General features: G+C 45.0%; 1 protein-coding gene across 3 annotated transcripts in view; it reads right to left on the reverse strand.

Moving 5' to 3' along the window:
- Positions 1 to 15253, reverse strand: part of Kyat1 (kynurenine aminotransferase 1) — a 32792-nt gene extending 17539 nt beyond the window's left edge. The window contains exons 1-2 of one of the 3 annotated variants that reach the window (XM_059259962.1): positions 15075 to 15248; positions 13138 to 13190 (exon numbers count right to left, since the gene is read on the reverse strand). The gene's annotated coding sequence lies outside the window, so the exon portion shown is untranslated. Of the gene's footprint in view, positions 1 to 13137; positions 13191 to 15074 lie in introns of all 3 variants that reach the window. The other 2 variants (XM_059259963.1, XM_059259961.1) reach the window with 2 other exon arrangements.
- Between the last annotated feature and the right edge of the window lie 11014 nt (positions 15254 to 26267).

Consider the following 26267-nt stretch of genomic DNA (forward strand, 5'->3'; position numbering starts at 1 on the left):
GGCGGCTGAAGAGATGGCTCAGTGGTTAAGAGCTGGTCTTGCAGAGGACTCAAGCTCAGTTCCCAGCGCTCCTATGGTGGCTCACAACCATCTGTACTCCTGTCCCAGGAGACACACGGACCTCTTCTGGCCTTCACAGGCACTGTATGCAGGGAACTCACTCTGTAGATCTGGCTGGCCTTGAACCCAGAGATCCACTTGTCTCTGCCTCCCAAGTACTAAGATTAAAGGTGTGTACCACCACTGCCTGGCAAATATATCTTTTTTTTTTGAGACAGGGTTTCTCTGTGTAGCTTTGCGCCTTTCCTGGATCTCGCTCCATAGACCAGGCTGGCCTCGAACTCACAAAGATCCACCTGCCTCTGCCTCCTGAGTGCTGGGTTTAAAGGCATCCACCGCCTGGCTATATCTTTTTAAAGACATATAGAAAGCCGGGCGGTGGTGGCGCACGCCTTTAATCCCAGCACTCGGGAAGCAGAGGCAGGCAGATCTCTGTGAGTTCGAGGCCAGCCTGGGCTACCAAGTGAGTTCCAGGAGAGGCGCAAAGCTACACAGAGAAACCCTGTCTCAAAAAAAAAAACCAAAAAAAAAAAAAAAATTAAAGACATGTAGAAAACCCTAAATGTTCATCAATGGCTAAGTAAACTGCAGTCACACAGTGACACAGTGAAGTTTACTGCTACACACTCTAATTTCTATGAACCTAGGTTGTTGTGGAATATTTGTTTACACTGTGAAGATGTGCCTTTGCAAGGTGCCTTCTGATTGGTTTAATAAAGAGCTGAATGGCCAATAGCTAGGAAGGAAGAGGTTAGGCAGGACTTCTGGGGACAGAGAGGACTCTGGGAAGAAGAAAGGTGGATCGCCAGTCATATGCAGAGGAAGCAGCATGGGCAATATGAAAAGAAAGGTAAAAAGCCACATGGCAAAATGTAGATTAATAAAAGCAGGTTAATTTAATGTGTAAGAGCTAGTAGGACAAGCCTAAGCTAAGGCTGAGTTCTCATAATTAATAATAGGTCTCTGTGTCATTATTTGTAAGCTGGTACCCCAAAGAAAAATCCAGTTACACTGAGTGAAAGACACCAGTCATACAAGACCACACATTGCGTGAAACCTTTTATACTATGAATCTAGAACCCAGCCAATGCAGAAGTGACTGCTTACCAGATGTGGACGGGGACAGGAAGTGATTATTTGGTTTGTCTGAGAGATTTTATATAGATAAACGGTGGAGGCAGGAGGATCATGAGTTTGTATTTTTAAGTATGATTCACATTTATTTATCATCCATGTTGGTGTGTATTTAAGTGCACCACAGCTCATATGTGGACGTCAGGTGACAACTTTCGGGGGTCAGTTTTCTCTTTTCATCATGTAGGTTCTGAAGATAAAACTCGGGTCATCCAAGTTGGCAGCAGATATCATTACCTGCTCAGCCATCTTGCCAGCCCCAGAATCATCATATGGGTTTTGATGAAACCCAAGCTACTTAGTAAGACCCTGTCTCAAACAAACAAACAACAACAACAAAAAAATGTAAGGGCCGGGTGTGCAGCTCAGCAGTGCAGCCCTGACTGGCAGGTTCCAGGCCCTTCTCTGGGACCTCTCCATCAGTGAGCATTTTGGAAGTTTTCCAACAGGGACAGCTACAGTGTCCCTGTAGGGTCAGCAGATGTGTGTAGGGCCCTGGTCTCCTCCCATATTGAGTAAAGCCGTTGCCTGCTTGCCGACCTTGACCAGATGTCCTCCCTATGCTGATTCCCTGCCGGTATCCACCCTCCTGAGTGCTTTAGGGAAGTTCTTTGTTTGTGTATCCTGCATATTGGGCATTAACAGCTTAGATGCAAGAATGTAAACATCAGTAACGAACTTCTGCCCTCTGGGGTTCTCCCATTGTGCTGTAAGACTGTATTTAAGGTTTCCTCCCTCTTTCAATAAACGGCATTTGGCATTTGGCATTCAGCTGAGGCAAATGACCTGCTGTCTCTTGTCCCTTATTTTTTAATCCACAGCCCCTCGCTCGGACATGGTGAATGGGTGACAGTAACGCGGGCGTTACTGTTACAAATGGAGGTCCCTACCGAGATTCTACCAAGACGTTACCGAGATCCAAGAAAGAAGGGACGAGCTGATGGACACCCGGGTAAGGCTGGCCAGCAATTTAAAGAAAAAAGAAAAGATGAGGGTGAATTGAAATGGGTGCAGCTAGCTCAGTCAGTTAACTGGACTGTTGAAGCAGGAAGGCACCGAAGTTAAGAAAGGGCAAGACAGCTAAAGATTTTAAATAAAAAAGGAAATCTTCCCAAAAGAGAAAAGGGAAGGAAAGGAAATTTTCTGTTAGAAAAGAGAGAAAATTTTAATCAAGAAAAAAAAGATTTTCCCGGTAAAAAGGGGAAAAATTTTGAAACTAGGCCTAAAGATTGGGGCCCTGTAGAGGAAGGATGAACAAAAGAGAAAAGCCCCTTCCCAGTGGTAATGGAGGAAGAAAAGACTTCTTCCAATTGTAGAGTTTTCAGGATAGCTGAAACTCTGAGCTCTTTCTGCAGTGCAGCATCTGAATTACAAAGAATCAGCAGGTAGGCCTCATTGCTGCTGGCTGAACAGCAAGCGAGCCCAGAGGTTAGAAGTTCTGCTGTCTGTTTGCTTATTTTGGTTCAAATGCTTTTTATTTCTCCCTCAGAGTGGGAATAATTCAATATTTAGGATCCCTTCGTGGGAAATGTTTTTCTGTTTTTCCCTTATGGTGGGAATAACTCATTAGGTAGTCCCTTCATGGGAGTAGGAAGTTTAAACATGAGTTTGTGTGTGCGGGGCGCGCGCCCAGCGTCGGCAGTGGTGGACATGCACAAGATAGCTCGGAGCGGCGGGCGGACAGGTACAGGCCGGTGGGAGGTGGAGCTGCAATGGAGCGCGGCCCGGGCGGGCACCAGCACTAGAGCCTGGGCACTGGACGGAGCCAAAGCTAAGCCACAGCTTCAGCTCGCTCCAAGTGAGCAGAGGCCCAGGAAGGGACTAACGCTAAAAGTTTAAACAGAAATGTGTGTGTGTGTGTGTGTGTGTGTGTGTGTGTGTGTGTGTGTGTGTGTGTTGCATGTCCAGTATGGCTGTGGTCAAAGGCACATGCTGCAGCAGCAGTGTGTGAGATAGCCCTGAGCAGTGGGTGGGCAGGTATGCCAAAGCAGGAGGTGGAGCCACAAGGCCAACAGAATGGACCAAGCCAGCAGAGTCCGGGAGAGGGACTAGTGCCTAAAAGTTTAAACGGGCCTAACTTCTGGTGAAAAATGGTTTCGGTCAGGACATAGAATGCTAAGTCAATGCTGTTTGAATAAAGGATGTTCTGTTCTTTTGACTGTCTTAATAAATGTTTGGATGAATATTTGATTCTCATGGTAGATAAACTAAAGGAACAGGATTCATAATTTTAAACTATATATTAGGTGTGCTCTTGTCTGTTGATCATTACTAAAAATTTGGCCCTGCAATTTAAGTTGCTTTCTAGAAATTCTTGGTTTAATTCTATAGAAATATAACACCTGATATGGATTGGGTTGTCAGCTTATTAAATAATGTTGCTAAGATAAACCCATAAATAATAATCTCTTACTGATAAAGAGGTTACAAAATTATTTTTCCAGTAAGCCTCTACAAGAAGTCAGGAAAATGGCGGCTATTACAGGATCTTAGAGCTGTAAATAAAACCATGCTTCTCATGGGAGCAACACAACCTGGCTTGCCTGCTCCTGTGGCAATTCCTAAACATTGGCATTTAATTGTGATTGACTCATATGGATGATATTTTATTGGCTGCTAAAGATAAAAAACTTGTTTTTGATGCCTTTTCTAAATTACAAGAGGTTCTTAGCCTGGCTAATTTACAGATTTCCCCAGAAAAGGTACAGGTACCTTATCCCTATCATTATTTAGGTCATGAATTGCTATGCATGGGCATACGTCCACAAAAGATTACTCTGCGTACGGATCAGCTACGCACGCTTAATGATTTCCAAACCTTTCTGGGAGATATTCAATGGCTTCGGTCCACTTTAAAAATTCCAACAGGTCAGCTTCGCTCTTTGTATGACATCTTAAAGGGCAACCCTGACCCTTTATCTCCCCGTAAATTAACAGCTGAAGGACGTATAGCCCTACAACGAGTGCAAGAGGCCCTGGAACAGGCTCAGGTGCAGTATATAGATCTTTCTTCTCCCTTATTGTATTTGGTATTTTGTTTTACTCATTCACCTACTGGAGTGTTTTGGCAAACAGGTCCTATTCTATGGGTACATTCCCCAGCTTCTCCAGCAAAAACCATTACTCCTTATCCACAGGCTGTTGCTCAGATTATATTTAAGGGAATCAAGATCAGTGTTCAAACTTTTGGTAAGGAGCCAGATATTGTGGTGACCCCGTACACCCAGTCTCAAATAGTATGGTTGCAAGCTAATGATAATGATTGGACCATATTGACATGCTCCATGCAGGGTCGGTTTGATACTCACTACCCCTCCAATGATGTGTGTCATTTTTTTAAAATTGCATCCTGTTATATTTCCCAAGATAGTACAGATGACTCCTATTCCTCAGGCCCGTGTAGTATTTACTGATGGCACTTCACGTGGTTTTGCTGTGGTGGTTTCTGGTAACATAGTAAAGAGAATACAAGTCCAGGGCACTTCTGCCCAAATGGCAGAGGTACAGGCGCTGTTGCTTGCTTTACAGATGTTTTCTGATGAGAGTGTAAATATTTATACTGATAGTCAATATGTGGCACATGCCATTATGCCTTTGGAGACAACAGCCTACATACCATCCATTTCTCCCATTCATGAATATTTATTGGAAGTGCAAGGACTTATATGGTCCTGCTCACATAACCTTTATGTGGGTCATATTAGAGCTCACACTCAATAGCCTGGACCTCTAAGTGAAGGTAATCAGAGGGCTGACGCCATTACTCGTATGGCTGTCACATTAGTTTGTTCTGCCTTTGATAAGGCTACTCAGTTGCATCAACGTTATCATCTTAATGCTGGATCTCTTCGTCATCATACAGGCATAACCTGGGAACAAGCCATCCAGATAGTTAAATCATGTCCTATTTGTGTTGAATTTTTACCTGTTCCTCATTTGGGAGTTAATCCCCGAGGACTTTTACCTAATCATGTGTGGCAGATGGGCGTCACACACGTGCCTTCCTTTGAAAAATTACAATATGTCCATACGTCTATTGATACATATTCTTCTCTAATTTTTGCTTCTGCCCATTCAGGGGAAATGGTTAAGGATGTAAAGAATCATTGCCTTCATGCTTTTGCTTACATGGGCGTGCCAAAATGCATAAAGACTGATAATGGTCCTGTCTACAGCAGTACGGGATTTTCAAAATTCTGCCAAGACTTTTCTATTGTTAATAAGACTGGTATTCCTTATAATCCTCAAGGACAGGCTATAGTAGAACTCTGCCATCGTACCTTAAAAACATATATTGCTAAAGTAAAAAGGGGGGAGCTAGGGGCTCATCTCTCCTCTCCACATTCTATTCTTTCCCTTGTTTTATATATTTTAAATTTTTATTGGTGGATTCTGCTGGAGTATCCACTGCAGATAAGCACTGGAGGGCTCCTGTTGCAAATCATCCTCTGGTGCGATGGAAGGATCTTTCTACTGGCACTTGGAGGGGACCGGATCCGATGTTGGTGTGGGCCCGGGGATCTGTTTGTGTCTTTCCACAGGACAATGAAATTCCTCTTCGGGTTCCTGAGCACTGTGTGCACCCTGTGGCTGCTGCTGAATCCTGACATGGCAGAGACCTATTGGGCCTTCGTAAAAAACTCTCCCCTTCTGATGCCAATGGGGATTGAGAGCCCAATACTGCCAGCCTTGGCAAACATTATTGTAAGCCTAGGAACTGTAGCCATGTGGTTGGATTCTTCAGAAGGTAATGTATGGTAACCTTTTTTCAAAAATGTTGAGAATGTGTCACACCTTGGAGATTAAGGATAACCATGAAGGTCAATGGCCTTCATTTGTTAACAGTAGCATGCCAGCTAAGCCTTTTCACATTTTGCAACCCTCTTCAAGCTGGTGTAGTACCTACTTTTCAGGAATGGCTCTGTGCAACATTTATTGGCCTCCTGAAATTCATCTAGCCTCTTTTGTAGACACCTTAAAATTTGTGAGCCTGAATGTAGCCATTTATGAGACCATTAGTTCTGCTCCTTGTTTGCTGTTTTTGTTTTTGTTTTCTTTATGGTTCTTAGTTGTTCTTTTGCAGACCTGCCAGCCTAAGTAGTGCTGGGATCAAGAAAAATGGGCCTTGGTGGTTCGTGTTCCTGGAGCTGCGTCCATGCCAGTGGACCGTGACAGTTAGACACAGATGATGCTCACACGCTTCAGAAGAGACTCGGACATCGATGTTGCCATTGTTGCTGTTACAGCGGTGGTGGCCACTGCTGCTACTATTTCTGGGATGGCTATTTCATAATTGAGTTCTACAGCTAGCACAATGGAGACCCTGGCAGCAAAAGTAGCTACCACAGTTAGTTAATCTTTCATTCTATTGGGCATGATAAATTTAATTCAACAGTTATATACATTTAAATTGGCTTTGAAAGTTGCAAAAATTATTTAAACTCAAGTTCCATTTGCGTATGGGATACCACCTTACAAGGACTCCAATTTGCAGTAAGGCTCGTTTAAGAAGGGAATGGCTCAATCGCCTTTAGCCTCCTGGCTATGGGTGGGTTAGGACTACTGTTGGTCTTTTCTGGGTCGCATAGATTGCAAGCCCAGTGCCACTTTGAGATCTTTGGCAACAGTTTACTCTACAGCTCACGTGGTTGAGCCTGTATGATAATGAGTATTCAGAGACGGGTAATGCTTGGGGGGGCGCTCACCAACCTAAGACAGAGCACTTGCGGGGCCTGGGCAGGTGTCTCCATGACGGGTAAGGTGACCTGCTGACGTCCCACGCAACCTAAGTCAGAAGCTCATTTTTTAGTAAAAAGGGGGGACCTGTAGGGCCCTGGTCTCCTCCCATATTGAGTAAAGCCATTGCCTGCTTGCCAACCTTGACCAGATGTCCTCCCTATGCTAATTCCCTGCCGGTATCCACCCTCCTGAATGCTTTAGGGAAGTTCCTTGTTTGTGTATCCTGCATATTGGGCATTAACAGCTTAGATGCAAGAATGTAGAACATTCAGTAGCAAACTTCTGCCCTCCGGGGATCCGCCATTGTGCTGTAAGCCTGTATTTAAGGTTTCCTCCCTCTTTCAATAAACGGCATTCTTCGGCATTCTGCTGAGGCAAATGACCCGCTGTCTCTTGTCCCTTATTTTTTAATCCACAGCCCCTCGCTCGGACATGGTGAATGGGTGACAGTAACGCGGGCGTTACTGTTACAATGTGACTGCCGTGTCCGGGTCCCTTGCTCGCATGCACTTGTGTCTCTGCTGGCTAACTCTCTTCTGATGATCCACTCTGTGAGAGGCTACGTGGGTTATCTGGTTTCATCACTTGGTGACAGCATGCTTCCACTGCCTGTCCCTGGAGGAATACAGTGACTCAGCAATACGTGTCCGACTCGGGAGGCCGGGACACCACGGGACTGGTTGCCACTTACATGCAACCTGCCATTCCACCACCTGCCATTCCCATCGAGATCCGGGAGGAGGATCGAACTACAAAATCCATGTTACACAACAACTGTGATGAACAATTAATTATACGATTACGGACATCTGAACCCTGTCATTGAGAGCCGGTGTTATTTAACTAAATCTGGACGCCTGCAACTCACTCTTCTCAGAAGAGTTCCATGCAGGCTGCTTAGTACGAATGAATGTTTATGCTCAAGAATGTCTCAAGAGGCTCTACTGAATTATTAACACTGGCTTTGGGGACTTACAGACTTGCATATAGTTTGATTTGTGATTGTGTGTGTAGTGTGCATGTTTACGAGCACCCAGGAGCAGTGTGTGGCTGTGTGTGTGTAGGCCAGAGGTTAACCTTGGGTCTCATTACTCAGAAGCCATCTACCTTGTCTCCGTCTCCCCAGGAGGCACTACAGGTGTGCCAGGTTTATTCTTTCACCAGTCCTGGGAATCAAACTCAGGGCCTCATGCTTACACACCGGGCACTTTACCAACTGGGCCATCTTCCAAGTCTCCTAATTCTTTTTGGGGGAAAAAAAAATTAGAGCATAGTGCGAGATGTGGATTCTGGGTCGAGCACCTGTGTGGTAGGAGTGGATCTGGGCTCTATCCAAAGCAAGTCTCGAACTCGGAGTGGGGGTAGGACAGAGGGGTGCAAGTGAGGAATGATATCCGCGGGCCTGAGTGGCTTTGGTCCCAACTGGATTGTGGTGAGAACAGCACAAGTCTGAACATTTACTCAAAATCATGAAGAATCTGACGGAATGTAAAATCTACAGGGTGGAGGAGTGGGGTGAGGTGAGGCCTGGAGAGACCGCTCAGGGGCTAAGAGGGCATGCTGCTCTTTCAGAGGGTCTGTTTGGTTTCTAGCATCTAAGTGAGATGGCTCACAAACACCTGTAACTCCAGCTCCAGGGGAGCTGACATCTTCTAAACACACACACACACACACACACACACACACACACACACACACACACACACGTAAAAATTAAAAATGGCCGGGTGGTGGTGGCTTGTGCCTTTAATACCAGTTTGGGAGGCAAAAGCAGGCAGATCTCTGTGAGTTCAAGGCCAGCCTGGTCTACAGAGTGAGTTCCAGGACAGCTAGGTCTACAAAGTGAGATAAAAAAAAAAAAAAAAGAGCAAAACAACAAAATAAATTTTACAAAAAGGGGGTGGTGATGGTGGCTGGAGAGCTGTCCCAGAGCACTGCTGCTCTTCCAGAGGACCTGGAGGTAGTTCCCAGCACCCACGTGGAGGCTCCCGATCTTCTGTAACTCTAGTTCCTGAGGACTACAGTCCTCTTCTGTTATCTGTGGACACTGCATGCACATGGTGCACAGACATTGTGCTGGCAAATTTTGTTAACTTGACACAAGCTAGAGTCACTGGAGAGGAGGGAGCCTCAATTTCATCAGGCTATAGGCACGCCGGTAGGGGATTTTCTTTTATTCTTTCTTTCTTCCTTCCTTCCTTTCTTCCTTCCTTCCTTCCTTCCTTCCTTCCTTCCTTCCTTCCTTCCTTTCCTCCCTCCCTCCCTCCCTCCCTCCCTCCCTCCCTCCCTCCCTCCCTCTTTCTTTCTTTCTTTCTTTCTTTCTTTCTTTCTTTCTTTCTTTCTTTCTTTCTTTCTTTCTTTCTTTCTTTCTTTCTTTCTTTCTTTCTAGACAAGGTTTCTCCATGTAGCCCTGGCTGTCCTGGAACTCATTCTGTAGACCAGGTTGGCCTCGAACTCATAGAGATCTACCTGCCTCTGCCTCCTGAGTGGATGTTTTCTTAGTGATTCATGTGGGAGGGCCCAGCCCATTGTGGGTGGTCCTGGGTTCTATAAGAAGCAGGCTGAGTAAGCCAGGAAGCAGCACCCTCCATGGCCTCTGCATCAGCTCCTGCCTCCAGGTTCCTGCCCTGTTTGAGTTCCTGTCCTGAGTTCCTTCATTGATGAACAGCAATGTGGAAGTGTAAGCCCAATAAACCCTTTCCTCCTCAACTGGCTTTTTGCTCATGGTGTTTCCTCACAGCAATAGAAACCCTGACTAAGACAGATATGCATGCAGGCAAAACACTCAAACACATAAACAAAAAATACATAAGTAGGGGGCTGGAGAGATGGCTCAGCGGTTAAGAGCACTGACTGCTCTTCCAGAGGTCCTGAGTTCAATTCCCAGCAAGCACATGGTGGCTCACAACCACCTGTAATGAGATCTGGTGCCCTCTTCTGGCCTTCAGGGACACATGCAGGCAGAATACTGTATACATAATAAATAAATAAATCTTTTTTAAAAAAAATACATAAGTAAATAAATACATTAGAGCCAAGTGTGGTGGCACACACCTTTAATCCCAGCACTTGGGAGGCAAAGCAGGTGGATCTCTGTGAGTTCATAGTCAACCTAGTCTACACAGCAAGTTCCAGGCTAGTCAGGGCCACCCAGAGATACTCTGTCACAAACAATCCACCAGAGAAGTGCTGCCATGGGGGCAGAGCAGGTGCTTGGGTACACTAAGGAGACAACTTCACCAGGGCAGGGTTCAGAGGGGCACAATGTGACCTTTACGACACCTTCCTACAAACTGTGATTCCTAAGCATCTACACTCTGAGACCTCCTCAGTGTCAGGCCAGGCACTGGCAGCAGGTGCCTCTCCCAACACACACCTCCCAGGAAGCTTGTGGACGACCTGTGGACGACCCGTGGACTCTTGGCATGTTCCAATAACTTGGTGCTGATGTCGGCAGTACCCTGGCTGCTGACCCGCGTTGGACACACTTGTCCAGTAGGCTGTGTTGTCACTAGAGTGTTGACATCAGTGCAGAGCCACCTCAGCCTGGCCTCTGGAGTTGGCTGAGCCCCGACTCCACAGCCTCCATGGTCCCCTTTCTTTAGGACATACAGGTTCTTTGCTTTAAACATGACCTGATCCACACATGCGCCAGCTCTGCCCGATGCCTGGCATGCACCCCATGCCATTCACCATGACTAGCTGTGCATCTGCATGGGTGTGCACTGTGTGCCCTGGTGTGCACGGAGGCTGACTGTGAAGGAGTCTGGCAAGCAGCAAGAGGGCCTGGAGCAGCCACACACCTAACATGTCCATTGTGTAACATTCCAGAAACTGCATGTGGGCAATCAGCACAACAGCGGCCCCGTGGACTAATGAGCTCTGTTTTGAGATTTGCAGAACTAAAAAGTCCCTTGTGACTAAGTGCTTGTTAGGGTCATACGTGTACCTCTGGCACCTTGCTGTGAGAAGCTGGTCACCAGTCTGAAAACACATAGCACTCATCTGGATGAACCAACCCTACGTCAGCTTCCTGGCAACATAGACAAGAGCAACTCCCTCCCCCCGCCATCCTCTGGTGGGGTTTAATTTATCTATTTATTTACTTGGCTATTCTGAGATAGTCTCACTCACCCTGTACCCTATGCTGGTCTGGAACTCACTGAGTCCCTCAATTTCCCAAATGTGATAGTGGGCATGAGCTTCCATGCCCAGCCTATAAGCCTGGCTTCAAAAAAATAAAGTCTCTTGAAAAACCAAAACCAAACAAACAAAACAAAACTCTATCTTTCGCTGTGTGGTGGTGGGGCATGCCTTTACTCCCAGTACTTGGGAGGTAGAGACAGGCCAGCCTGGTCTACAGAATGGAGTTTCAGGACAGCCAGGGCTACACAGAGAAACCTTGTCTCAAAAAATAAAATAAAATAAATGAATAAATAAAATAACTGGGAAAAAAGCATCGCCCTTGCCTCAATATTTCCCTTTATTTAACTGGTCTGTTGTCTGGTGAGGATGGGGTCCTACAGCCGGACTACCACTGCTGGGAGGCTGTTGCCCTATTTTACTCCAGAGCATAAAGACTGACACCCGGGGCTGGAGAGATGGCTCAGAGGTTAAGAGCACTGACTGCTCTTCCAGAGGTCCTGAGTTCAATTCCCAGCAACCACATGGTGGCTCACAACCATCTGTAATGAGATCTGGCGCCCTCTTCTGGCCTGCAGACATATATGCAGGCAGAACATTGTATACATAATAAATAAATAAATCTTAAAAAAAAAAAAAAAAAAAAAAAAAAGACTGACACCCACTAGACCCTGAATACCTGAACTAGGGTTCGTGCCACTCTCCATTCACCTTTTCCTAAAACCCCAACTCTTTCCTCAAATGCTCTGGTTCCCTCGAAGAACGTTTGCATTTCCTTTGCTCGGCTCAGCCAGCCGGAAGATGGCCACTCACTGAGGAAACACTAACCATGGTGCCCACCGAGAACAGGAGAGAGCAGGAGAAGGGACGTCATGCTTGGTTAAGACCTGTCCCCACGCCATGGCAAGGAGGGAAAAAAATGAAGTTTGGTCTCAGATGAAACCACCCAGCTCCACTATTGCACTAGCTATGGACCATGGGTCCCCAGGGCACAGCTTGTGGGCTCAGTTTACCCATCCGTAGAGTGGTAGAGAATCATCACAGCAAGAACAAGGGCTGAACTTGATCCTCAGTACCACAGATAACCAACCAGTCTAACCCACGTCATGCTGTGCTCCTTGTATGCATATGGTAACCTGCAATTAGCAAGAAGCCAATTATTGAAACCCACCAGCTTTCCACAAAAACCTGTTTAACAGGGCTAGGGAGAGAGCTCATGGTTAAGAGCCACACTGCTTTGGCAGTGGACCTAAACTTGACCCCAGCACCCACACCAGGTGGCTCACAACTGCCTGTAACTACAGCTTTCAGGAAGATCTGATGCTGCTGGCCTCCAGAGGCATCTGTACTCATGCACACACACACACACACACACACACACACACACACACACACACACACACAGAACCACACAGCAAGACAATCACACATTATTAAAAATAAAAATGTCTTTTTTAAACATCTATTTCATGATACAAGGCCTCTCCCCAAAAGTCTCTTATTCAATAATGAATCCAGCCCCCCACCTTTTATTTATTTATTTATTTCAAGACAGGGTTTCTCTGTGTAACTTTGGCTGTCCTGAAACTCACTCTGTAGACCAGGCTGGCCTCAAACTCACAGAGATCCACCTGGCTCTGCCTCCCGAGTGCTGGGATTAAAGGGGTGCGCCACCACCGCCAGCCTAGCCCCTCTTTTTTAAACAGTAAAAAAGAGGTCCCATACTGTAAATATTCCCAGAGGAAATGCTGGCCTAAGAGCTAAGGAACACAAGGATGGAGACCCAGGCCCCTTGACCTTGGAATGAGCTGAGAAGAAAGGAGTGACTTCTGCAGCTCTGACTGAAGGTTCCCAGCCCACAGGGGTTGGTGGCAATCCCAGGTGTGACAAACAGCAGGCAGCTTGTTTCCTGTTCCCTTAGTAAGGATATAGATGCAAAACTGAAATTCCCCTCCCTGGGCAGTTCTACTTACAGGGAAGTAGAGGCCCAGCAGGAACCTTGGAGAACAGCCTGCCAATTTTCTAGGTAGAGCTGAGGGTTGGATCAAGGAAGGGACTTACCCAAAGTCAGAGTCCAGCAAAGGCCAGGAAGCTCCAGGCTCACACTTGCTCCCCTGGGTAAGGAGGTAGGAAACTTTCAGGGGCTGCCTGGGTCCTCTGGGAGTCCTTCAGGCCCAATGTCTGCTGGGACAGGCCTAATGGACCCCTCTCTGGCTAAGCTGATTTGGCCTGTGGGCCACAGAGGAAGGAGCAGGTCTTTTCTTGGTAGCTTAGATGTCCCTGTTCCTTGTCAGTTTGAGAACTCAGCCAGTAAAAACAAGCAGAAAGACAAGAGCCCCTTGTCCTGAGATGTGACACCATTATTTGTAGCACCAGGACCGCTGCTCTGGGGACAGACCGCAAAGTCCCTGCAGGTGGACAAGGTCAGGAGCATGTCATTGCTGTGAGGCCTCCAGTGGTCTTCTGGCGCCCCCATCTGGATTAGCAACCAGGAGCCAGGTCTTGAGGTCAGGGAAGGAAAGTGCAGTGGTAGGTGGGGTTGAGGTTTGGCCATAAAGGATGGTGCACATAGAAACTAGCCTGGATGTCTGCAACCTACACTTGCTCTGATGATGTGCACTGTATCAGTCCCCTAGGACCCTCAGGGAATGCTGGGCAGCCGTTCTAAACACTTCTCTGTCACGTATGAAAGGTCAGTCACTATCTAGGGGACTCCACCCAGTCTGGTTCTTTGTCCTATGCAAAGGTTTGCAACACAGGAGCTGACTGCCGCGTTGTCAGCTGCTCTCCCAGAATCATAGAATGGGAACAGTCAGTTCACGTCTGTCCAGCTACTGTGTAGACTTTGAACCACTAGAGGCTGATGCTCCCAGAAAGCAGAGGGCGAAGACCTGGTGGCCTCAAAGCCTCCCGTGGGTGGGTCGGTGGGAGGGGAGCGAGGACCTGTGGGAATCCCTTTTCCAAACTCGGTGCCTCACCCATCGGTAAATAGGACTGAAAAGGTGAAAGCGTGGGGCCACTCGGTGTCTACTGTTGTGGTCATATCTGTAATGGATGATGGTCCAGCTCTACCGACTCCAGGGTAGAAAAGGACAGTGGGCCTTGGACTTTATCCTGGGCTCTGACACTCTTCCTCTGTTCACCCTCTCCCTCGGCTAGTCTTCCTGTCAGCTCCATTTGTCCAACAATTCATGCTGCATGTCTGTGCTATGCCTGGTGGAACGTGGGTCAGACCAAAGCAGGCTAAACGCCCCTGTACTCAAATTCCAGCTTCTTCTTCCCATGCTGGCTGTAACACACTAAATTCTTTAACTTCCCCTAACCTGTTTCCTCCTTTATTAAAGGGAAGCAACAAGACCTTTAGGAGAAGACCCGAACCTAGGCATTGGCTCAGCAGATAATTTCATCCTTTTCTTTTCAAGAATCAAACCGTGCACACAGTAGTTAAATTCCTCCCCTTGTCAGGTACCCAGAACCTCTGTTCCCTTGTGCCAGTCCATCAGTTAACAACGTGTGCATATTAGTAGAAAGCTGGCGTGCACGCGAACACTCGAACGGCAGCAGGGCTGAAGGCTATTCTTTCTGTCCCATAAGTTTTTTATCTAAGTTATCTCGGAAGTTGTCCCACCTTAGTACTCTAACCCAATTGCCATGACTGCTGTCAGCCTGGGAATCGTCAGAAGAACCCACGGAGACTGTTATTGGCGGGAATTCTTCTGTAACCGCAGTCTTCATCTCCTCGGCAAGTGAATGTGGGTGCAGAGAGAGCTAGCCTGTCTGGTCCCATGGATGAGTGCAGAGCTGCCAACCGCGCGCGCAAGCTTTTCTCGGGGGACCAGCCTTTCTTTCAGCGAAGCTACACACCACACACAAACAGCAGCACCACACACAAACAGCAGCACACGCATCGAGGGCTACAGCACTCGGAACCCTTTGGAGAACCTGCCGGCTTCAACACACGATCTCAGTGAAACCTAGCACCGCAACCAGGTACTGACCTGCTTCAGCGAAGAACTGTGAGGCTTCGTCGCATCGCTGGCAACCCCAAATGTATTACCAAGGTTGCAAACGTCTCTGTTCCTTTAAAGAGGCAGAGTCCTAGATGCGCTACTTCCGCCCAGAAGCAACATGGCGCCAAGAGCTCTAAGTTCCCTTTAAAAACCATGGCGACCCCGAGGAGCCCCGTTGGCGCCCGGTGACATCACTTCCGGGGCGGATACCTATGAACCTTGACAGCCACAGGAAAACAAAACAGGGCGCCAAAGACCCACAGCGCGAACGAGGGCTGGGGCTGCGTGACATGTGGCCGGGAGCGGCGGCCCAGTGGGTCGGGTGGAGAAAGGGACGCGCGCTGCCACTCGCAGTGGTTCCGCCTGGGCGTTCTCTGGACAGACCCCCACCGGCTCCCCCACCCCACCCCATTCTCAGCCGCGGGCTTCCCCCTCTTCCTGATCTGCCGGACATTGCCCTGCTGTGGGAGCGGGGCACAGGCTTCGGGGACCTCGGTCTCCGGGCTAGGGGGTCCCCGGGAGACTAGTTGTTAGGGAATCCTGTCGCCGGTCAGCCAACCAATTAAAAGGAGAATTTTGGCCCAAGAGGTGGAGTTTTCTTGAGGAATGGACGTGACCCAAGTATAAGGCGGGGCCAAGGCGTGCGCGGGCCCCTTGGAAGGAGGAACAAGCGGCTGGCAGTAGGAGTTGCTGGCGAGTCGGTTCAGATTTCCAACCCTGTATGGCGGTATTTGTGTACATATTTTACTGATAATAAACGGTAATCATTTTACTTCCTTTATCGTCTGGCGTCCAACAGGCTGCCGTGCCCACCCACCCGCCAGCGCGTCAAGACAATCCCGGAGCCTTCTCACTCCACCCCCCACCCCACCCCATCCCTCACTGGCCCTTGTACCTTGTGATTCCTATACTCCCCCCACCCCGCCCCCCGCCCCTCGCCCAGGAGCTCCCCGTGGCCCCACCTGCTCCAGCAGCTGCGCTCCCAGATGTGTCCTGCTCGGCGTGCACAGGCGCTAAGGCAGGTTCCCGCTGCCTTGCGCATTTGCACTGTTCCGCTACCCTTCCAAGCCCTGCGCAGGCACGCGCTAGCATAAATCAACTGTGGCATACTGCTGCTCTCTCAAACCAATTTTGCTCGCTGGGGACAAGTGCTGGAGCAGAGTTTGGGGTGGTTCAGCCCAGCAGAACCTGAGCTACCTTGATGCCTCACCTGCTCCACCTGCTGGTCAAACATTGCCACTACGTCTACAACAATTCTTGAATCGCAACTGTGATAAGTCACTTGACAACTTTTAAACTGTAAACTAGACTAATTAATTAATTTTTTAAAAAAGGTAAAAGAATAAGGGGAAAGGACAATCTTAAAACCTTTCCCAGGTCAATGATTGGAAATATCACAATGCAGGAAATTAGGACCCTGCTCACTGCTATGGACAGGATGCTACAAAAACTGAGGCGATAAAAAACTTAGCTGGGATCGATACGATTTCAGTCATAGTCATTATCAGTCTGGCATTTCATATTTTATCCTTAAAAATGGTTTGATAACTGCCAAATATGATAAATTGACTGATAATATGCAAAACTTAGAAAAACTTACTATTCAAAAGATAACAAGCTTTAGAAAAGGCTACTACTGATAATATGGAAGCCTTACAAATAGTTACTAAGGAGAATAATACAATCTTGCCTGATAATATAAAGGCTTTAGAAATATTTACTGATGAAGAGAACAAGAAGGTGACTGATAATTCGCAAGACTTAGAAAAATTTACTATTCAAAAGATACAAGCCTTAGAAAGGCCAATACTAATAAATTACAAGCCTTAGAAAAATTTATTAAAACTGATAATAAAAGCGTTCAGACACAGACAATAATTCAGAGGAGAACTAACCTCATCATTACCTTATGGAATTAGAGAGGAGCAGCCTAAGGTTATTTATAAAAAAAAAAAAAAAAAAAAACCTTGATTTAACCATATATGATTCAAGAAAGACTATCAGATGACAGGTATACCCAAAGCTATACAGAAGTTAAATGGGATCCTATAGAAATGTTAGATTTAAGGAGATTTAAGGAAGCAATGGTTTCCTATGGTATGCATTCATATGACATGAGGCAGATGTTGAATACATGGTCCACGCAGAACAGAATTACTTCACAAGCCTAGAAAGGTTTAGTTACAGCAGTATTGGAATATGGTCTTCAGTTAGAGTGGTACAGTTGGTGGAGAGAAGAAGCTGAGGCCCTTGAACAGCAAAGTAAGGTTAGAGGTTTTCAGATTTCCCAAGATCAAATCCTTGGTGAGGGTCATTATGCTGATGCGGATAGTCAGGCTGCATTTGATGAACACACCTTATCCCTATGCCATACAGTAGCCTTAAATGCTTAGGAAAAGATTCAAGAAGCAGGAAAGAGGACTGAGCCATTAACTAAAGTTATACAAGGCACCAAAGAAGTCTTTATTGGCTTTTTACAAAGAGTGACTAGAGCTGTAAACAGAGTGATATTACATCAAGAAGTTAGGCGAGTACTAATTCCATCTTTGGCTTTTGAAATGCTAATTAAAATGCAAAAAGATACTTGTGCCTTTAAAGGTCAGATCATCACCCATAGAAGAATGTATCCAACACACAATCAATGTTGAGTCTCTTAACTATAGTGATGCGGCTTGGATGAGGGAGGTGATTCTCAAGGGCTTAAGGAAAAATTAAAATGTCAAATGTTTTCCTTGTGGTAAACAAGGTCATCTAAAAAGGAATTGTTAGCAGGGCATTCCTAGAAACAATGTTTCTTCTAGAGATTACCGGAACAAAAATTGTAGTACCTTTTATTAATCCTAAAATTTCCTCTTTATGAGCAGAAAATGAACACTGACAAAGAGCTTGCAGTAATTTTTTGGGAGAGATTAACAATAAACATCCCAAAAGCAAGAAAATTCAGTTTATAAAGAAAACTAACTGGATCCTTCCTCACATTGTATGGAGCCCCTACATTATATACTGATCCAAATAAATCCAGAAAGGCAGGTTATAAATCAAAAAATTTAAATAAAGTGGTTCAAAGCCCTTACAATTCTGTTCAAAACTCAGAATTATATGCTATTCTCATGATATTGTTAGATTTTTTTCCAGAACCTCTTAATATAGGTACTGACTCTCAATATGCAGAAAGAGTTATTTTACATATTGAAACTGCTGAAGTTATTCTAGATGACACAAAATTGACTTATTTAGTTACAATAAATAATCAGAAATAGAAATCATCCCTTATATCTAACTAACACAATTAGATCCCATATGCACAAGGTAATGATGAAATCAATCAACTATTGATAGGAAATGTGCTAGAAGCCTCCAAATTTCATAAAACAAACAAAAACAAAAATACCATGTCAATAACAAGGTTTTGAAAAAAAATTTTTCTTTTTTTTTTCTTTTTTTTTCTTTTTTTTTTTTTTTTTTGGTTTTTCGAGACAGAGTTTCTCTGTGTAGCTTTGCGCCTTTCCTGGATCTCGCTTTGTAGACCAGGCTGGCCTCAAACTCACAAAGATCTACCTGCCTCTGCCTCCCAGTGCTGGGATTAAAGGTGTGCGCTGCTGCTGCCGCCGCCGCCGCCACCCAGTGCTGAAAAAAGATTTTTCTATCACTTGGCAACAAGCCAAAAAAATTATAAGAAAATGTCCTACTTGTTCCTTGTATAATCAAACTTCACTATCTGCAGGAAGTAAACCAAAGAGTATTCAAAGAAATGGAATTTGGCTAATGGACGTGTTTCATTTTGCAGAGTTTGAAAAAATAAAATATAGCCGGGCGGTGGTGGCACACGCCTTTAATCCCAGCACTCGGGAGGCAGAGCCAGGTGGATCTCTGTGAGTTCGAGGCCACCCTGGGCTACCAAGTGAGTCCCAGGAAAGGCGCAAAGCTACACAGAGAAACCCTGTCTCGAAAAAAAAAAAAAAAAAAAAAAAAAAAAAGAAAAAATAAAATATGTACACCATACCATATATACATATTCAGGATTTTAATGGGCAACTTTTTTGAGTTCTGAAAAGGCTGATTCTATAATCACACATTTGTTAGAAGTTATGGCCATCATGGGGATACCTGTACAAATGAAGACTGAGGGGGCTGGGGAGACAGCTCAGCAGTTGAGAGCACTGTCTGCTCTTCCAGAGGACCCAGGTTCAATTCCCAGCACCCACGTGGCACCTCACACCTGTCTGTAACTCTAGTTCCAGGGCATCTGACACCCTCACACAGACAAAATATCAATGACTATAAAATAAAAATAAATTATTAAAAAATTAAGACTGACAATGTTCCAGCATATGTCTCTAGTAAAATCAAACATTTTTTTGCATGTTAGAACATAAAGCATATTACAGGCATACCACACAATCCTACAGGACAAGCAGTTATAGAAAGATCTAATCAAACTCTAAAAGGAGTAATGAAGACCCCCAGAGATAGACTGCATAATGCTTTATTAATTTTAAATTTTCTAAATGCTAATGAGAAAGGAACAACAGCTGAGGAGATACATTGGACAGTAGAAAAAAAACTACTGAATTAAATCACTCTGTATAATTTAAAGATGTGTTGACCTCAGAATGGAAACCAGGATATGTGTTACATTGGGGAAAGAGTTTTGCTTTTGTTTCCACAGGAGAAGATAAGTTGTGGATACTATCAAAATTGATTAAAGGTTCAATTTCGAACGAGAGACATCTTAATTAGAAGAGGTGATAGTTCATCAACCAGCATGACGATTCAATCTAAACTAACTTCTACCACTAACAAGTCCTTCTCATTTGATCAGATATAACTTGCCAAAAGTGAAACTCCCCAAAGTTAGGGTTGGGACAGGGTTTTGTTTTTGTCTTTTCAGGAGAATGAAGGAATCCAGCTAAGGAATCTGAAGACAAATGAGACATCTGAAGAAAAAGGAGAAATCATCCAGAGAAAATGTCCCAAGAAAAAGATAAAATTGTCCTAATGATATAGCACATTTCCAACAGGATAAAATTTCATTTATCTTCCCAAATGTTTATTTCTGCTGTTCTCTAGAGACACATAAAGCAAATGGTCTTTTTGTAGTCCCAATTCAATTAAAAATTAAAGCTGGCTTTGGAGTTGGAGCATGGCTCTCTCCTTCTAAACCCAAGCATGTTGTTAAAAGAAAATCCAAGCTGGGTGGTGGTGGTGCATGCCTTTAATGCCTTTATCCTTTAATCCCAGCACTCAAGAGGCAGAGGCAGGTGGATCTCTGTGAGTTCAAGGTCAGGCTGGTCTACAGAGCAAGTTCCGGGACAGGTATCAAAACTATACAGAGAAACCCTGTCTCAAAACAAAACAAAACAAAACAAAACAAAAAAAAAAAAAAAAAAAGGAAAATAACATCTGTCTCATGTCAGAAGAGCCACCTGATATGGGACAGAAGGAAAACCAAAATCAAGGGACTATTCTATTGCCACTAATCTTACAATCCTTTGTTTTTGACTCTTTAAAACTTTTAAGGTATAAATATTATCTCCAAATTTATAAAGTATATATATATATATATATATATATATATATATAAAGTCTATATATATAAAGTCTATATATATATATACTTTTTTCAACTTTTTGTCATGATATTAATGATCATATAGGGTACTGATTCTACAAAAGGGCTTCATCTAGCATCCTGTACATGATTTTGGGTTTGAATCTTTATCAAGTAACTAGAAATTGAATTTTTGTACTTTTTTTTCCCAGTATATATGCTGAACAAAAGATTAGATTCAGGGATCTCATTTGGAAAAGAAAAAGGGGATAAATACGATAGGATAAAAGGTAGATTATTAAATCTACCTTAAAACTAAAAGCAACTATCAGTTTTAAATAAATTACATTGGTATGGATTCTTATATATTGAAACAAATTTAAGGTTATTTTTATTATACTGTATATGTTTCTACTTCCGTTTAAGATATTTTTGTATATTGTTACAATTTTAAGGTTATTGTCCTTATACTGTACATCTGTTTCTATTTTTTGCCTGAGGTATGAATTACCTATACAGCTTGTTTATTTATGCAATGTGAAGTTTTAGTCCTTAAACGCTGTTTAGAATAATAAAGAAATACAGGTTAACAGTCACCCATATTTATCAAACTTGTAGTCTTGTTAGTTAGGTTTTCTAGGTATACAGAGGTATGTTTCAAATAGATAGGTAATATTAAAACACTTCAAAGACCTACAGAATATGGCATTTAAAATGTTTTAATAACTTGGACTTTTCTTGATGTGAGCTATAACTGCTCCTGGTAGCACCAATCTATTTCTAAAGAGGATGATGGGCACTGAAGACACTCCATATGGAGTTTGCTTTCTTTATGGCACAAACTGACCTATAGCGCAAGAAACTGCCCTTGCCTCAACTGCTGACAGTAAGTATGCTGTACAATCTGGACAAGCAGGACACAAAGAAAAGTGACTGCTGAACTTTGCCAAGACAGGGTCCTTTAAAATTTTCTGCTTCTGAAAAAGGTCTGTCAGATATTCTAGGCCTATAGGCCAAAGATGGATGCCCCAATGTTGCAGAGGAACCTTGGTAACTGTCCAGGCATCCAGCTATTTGTCATTTTTTACATTTTTTGCAAGTCGCTTGCTTGCACTTCCTGCTTACTCAGGTAATACTATTTCCCTTCTCAGGTCTTTGATGGGGTTGAAGACTAGACAGTTGGTTACAGAATCGTGTCAAAAGACATACTAGGTACAAAACTTTGGACTCTTCAGGACAGGACAGCCATTGGAGTAATCTATAAATTTGCCAGTTACTTATGGACTAGACATTTTGAATATATTTTTTATAAAGATTTTATTTAATGTGCAAGACTTTAATCCTAGCACTCAGGAGGTGGAGGCAGGCAGATCTCTGTGAGTTCGAGGCCAGCCTGGTCTACAGAGTGAGATCCAGGACAGTCAGGGCTATGCAGAGAAACCCTGTCTTGAAAAACAAAAACAAAACCAACCAAACAAAACTAATAATAAAAATAAAATAAATGAATGAATAAATAAATAAGACTCGAGTCTCTATTCAGATCTGGGCTAGAGTCACAGCTGCCACATGCTCACTTACAAACACTGTTCTCGGAATTTCAGGTAACTCATCTTTTTTTTTTTTTTTTAATTTTCTAGGTTGTCATATTTATCTGTTTATTGGGAGGATCCCACCATGTAGCTCTGGCTGACTTTGGACTCACAGAGATCCCCCTGCCTCTGCCTCCCACATGCTGGGGTTACAGGCATGCACCACTAAGCCCAGCTCTTCTGCATCTTTTTAGAGGTTCCCTTTAGTACCCAGCTCCCTTTAGGATGTTTTGAGAATATGTTGGTGTAGAGAAGGCACTTAGAATGCTCGCCCCAGGCTCCAAACCCAAAACTGGCCTGTTTAGAGACTGTTATGTAATCTGCAAAATAAACCCATGACATCAATCTCACGACCTTTGGCAATGGCCTTTGTCCCCTGTTGATAAGCAAGCATGAAAACTCAGAGTGAGCAACATGTTGCAACCAACACCTCAGGGAAAAAAGTAAGGTTGTGAACTTGAACATGCATACTGCAGTACTGGGGCTAGGTCCTTGGTTCTTTCTGACTCCTCCTCAGTTCTCCCCAAAAGCAGGCATGAGACTCTGGCCCCCACCTTTAAACAGATTTTTATCTTGGGGCTTTTCCTTCTTTGTTTTGTTTTTTGAGACATGGTTTCTCTGTATAGGCCTGGCTGCCGCAGAACTCATTCTGTAGACCAGGCTGCCTGCCTCTGCTGGCATTAAAGACGTGTGCCAGCACCACCTGGTTACTGTTTCTCTAATAAACAAGGAGATGCATCTTAGTTAATGGTTTCATACTATTTAGATTCCTGATATCAAAAGTAAAGACTTCTCTGATCAGCTCTTCACATATGGAATTGGGGAGTAAGCTTCTGTTGTGGGATGTTATCCTCCAGGCATGACTTGGGGTGACCATCTTGAAATCAGAGCAGCTATGGGAACCCACAGGAGTCCCTCACAAGACTGAATCTACATTCCCTGGTAGAAGTGTGAGGGGGTAATCAGACCCTCACCTAATAGTTCAGCCACTCACTCTCCTCTCTCCACCCCATGTAGTCTTGCTGTAGCTATAGGTGGACCTCCCCAGTTCCCAAATAACTGATGCATAGACTTTATTATAAAGGCTCAGCCAATAGCTCAGGCTTATTACTAACTTGCTCTTACAACTTAAATTAATCCATTTATATTAATCTACATTCTGCCACATGGTGCTACCTCTCTCTCTTTTTTTTTTTTTTTTTTTTTTTGGTTTTTGAGACAGGGTTTCTCTGTGTCGCTTTGCACCTTTCCTGGAACGCACTTGGTAGCCCAGGCTGGCCTCGAACTCACAGAGATCCACCTGGCTCTGCCTCCCGAGTGCTGGGATTAAAGGCGTGCGCCACCACCGCCCGGCTGCTACCTCTCTCTCATCTTGCACCTCCTGTTTCCTCTCCCTGTCTCCCTGGCGACTCCTCTCACTCCGCCCTCCTTCCCAGTGTCCTAAGTCTGGTTCTCCCACCTAATCTTATCCTGTCCAGCTATTGGCCAATCAGCTTCTTTATTAAGCCAATCACAGCAACATATATTCACACAGTGTAAAGGAATATTCCACACGTAGCTATATGTGATCTCAAGAGGTGCAGTGTTTTACCGGACGTGTAAGGCTAACCGAAAGGGATACTCCGCAGCTATCACAGCCAGCAGCCATCCTGTGGTACAAGGGATCACTCATGAGCCTGTAAGTAGTCTCAGTAAACTCACTGATTCACCATGCTGGACTCGGTGGGACTTTCTTTGGTCGGTTGTTGCCCTTTCCTATCTGGCCTGAGTAGAAACGTGCCCTAAGTGAGGCTGGAACGTGTAGCAGGCTTTCTTGGACCACTAGCCCCCAAATCATGACACAGAGACTTAGTAATTATGAATGCTCGGCCTTATGTTCCACTAACTCTTATAACTTATATTAACCTGTTTCTCTCCACCTATGTTTTGCCTCAGGGCTTTTTACCTTTCTTTCATTGTGTATGTCCTACTTTTCCTGCTTCCTGCATGTCTGCCTGGCAGCTGGCTGGCCCCAGCACCTCCCTCTTTTTCTTCCTCATTCTCTTCTCCCTCAAGCCTTGATTCCTCCTCCTCCTTTTTCTCTCGGCCTGCCAGCCCCACCTATCCCTCTACTGCCTAGCTATTGGCCTTTCAGCTTTTTATTAGACCAATCAGGTGCCTTAGGCAGGCAAGGTGAAACAAATGTAACACATCTTTACATCATTAAACAAATGCAGCATAAACAAATGCAACACACCTTTACATAGTTAAAGTAATAATCCACAGCAGGAAAGACTGCTCAGTGGTAAAGATTTTGCACTGAGCTTGTGGTACCTGAGTTCAGTTCCCAGCACCCATGTCACGTGGCCTGTAACTTCAGTTCCGGGGCATGTGACATCCTCTTTGGTCTCTACAGGCAACTATGTACATGTCACTTAAGCGTGCTAGTACACACATGTACATTCACAAATATAAATCTTAAAAGTCTCCCAAGCTGGGCACGAATCCCAGTACTCAGAAGGCAGAGACAGGTGGATCCTTGAGTTCAAGGCCGGCTGGGTATACAGAGTTCCAGTACAGCCATGGCTACAGAGAAACCCTGTGTCAAAAAACAAAAACAAAACAAAATGAAACAGTCTCCCCAGAAGAGTCACACAGTACCTTCCACGTTCTACTCCCTCACAAAAGTCAGGTGACCTTGGAGCTGCCAATGGCAGAGCAGCAGCATCTGGACCCCTTTCCCAGGCCAGGGGCAAGCAGAAGGCACATTCCAGCTGCAGCCCCTCCCCTATCCCGAGTGCCCGCCCCCCTCTCCTCTGTGTGGAGGAAGTGGGAAACGCATGGCTTGTGGCAATGTCATACTCTTGTTTATGAGAACAAGGTCAGCAGTGGCAGCCCCGCCTGTGGGAATTTCCTGTTGATCTTGAAGAGCTGTTCCTGGGAAGAGGAAGCCTGAGCCTGCCTTGCTGGGTGACCATGAAGAAGCCTCGGAAGCTTGTTTGTCACAACACTATCCAGTGCCACCACATGCTGTCCTGCAGTGCGGCCTGGTGGCTGCTACAGGGACAGAAACACTTGGGTTATTGCATATGCCTGAGTGTGACCCTCCCCGATCTCCAGTAACACGTTGTCTGACTCAGTATACTCTTGGGTGCCCGGAGGAGGGTTTGGTCCCTAGCTGTGTTTGTTTTTTCCAGACTGGGTGTCTCTGTGTAACCTTGGCTGTCCTGGAACTCACTCTGTAGACCAGTTTGGCCTCGAACTCACAGAGATCTGCCTGCCTCTGCCTCCTGAGCGCTGGGATTAAAGGTGTGCACCACCACTGCCCAGTTCTTTTTCTATTTTTTTAATTTTGTGTGTAATGGTGTTTTGCCTGCACGTATATCTATGTGAGAGTGTCAGATCCCCTGCAACTGGAGTTACAGACCATTGTCAGCTGCAATGTGGGTGCTGGAAATTGAACCCTGATCCTCTGGAAGAGCAGCCAGTGCTCTTAACTGCTGAGCAATCTCTTCAACTCTTGGTCCGTTTTTGTTGTTGTTGTTGTTGTTTTGTTATTATTTTGGAAGATTTCTGCTTTTAGTGTTGAAGCTAACAGGCAAGAAGGGGGTGTGGTCATGTCCCTCCCCTCCCCCTGCCCCCACAACCTGGGTGCACACCTGATCTTGCAGTGTAGGTGACTTCATAGGCTCTGTAAAGGCATGGCTGTTAATGGAGTCCAGAGAAAGGCCCCTCCCCTATACCTGCCTGTCTCTGCAGGTAGGTGGGGCTGCTTATAGCAATGCTCAGAACTGCACCATGCACTCAGGTCCAGAGGCTGCCTCTGACTAGTAGAGATGAGCAGAAGCTTCTCTCTCTGAGTCTCAAGGTGTGTGTGTATGAACTGGGTACACTGAGCATTAATTAGTCTTAAAAAAAAAAAAAAAAGGCTAACTTCTGAAATGCACTACAGATATGAACCCTGAAGACTAAAGGCTAAGGAAAGAGTGCGGTCACAAAGGGACAGTCATTCCAGGGCCTGGGGACAGAAAGTGAAAGGTCTCCTCTGACCAGAGAGTAATT

Source organism: Peromyscus eremicus, chromosome 4 (assembly GCF_949786415.1).
Source record: "Peromyscus eremicus chromosome 4, PerEre_H2_v1, whole genome shotgun sequence".
NCBI lineage: Eukaryota > Metazoa > Chordata > Mammalia > Rodentia > Cricetidae > Peromyscus > Peromyscus eremicus.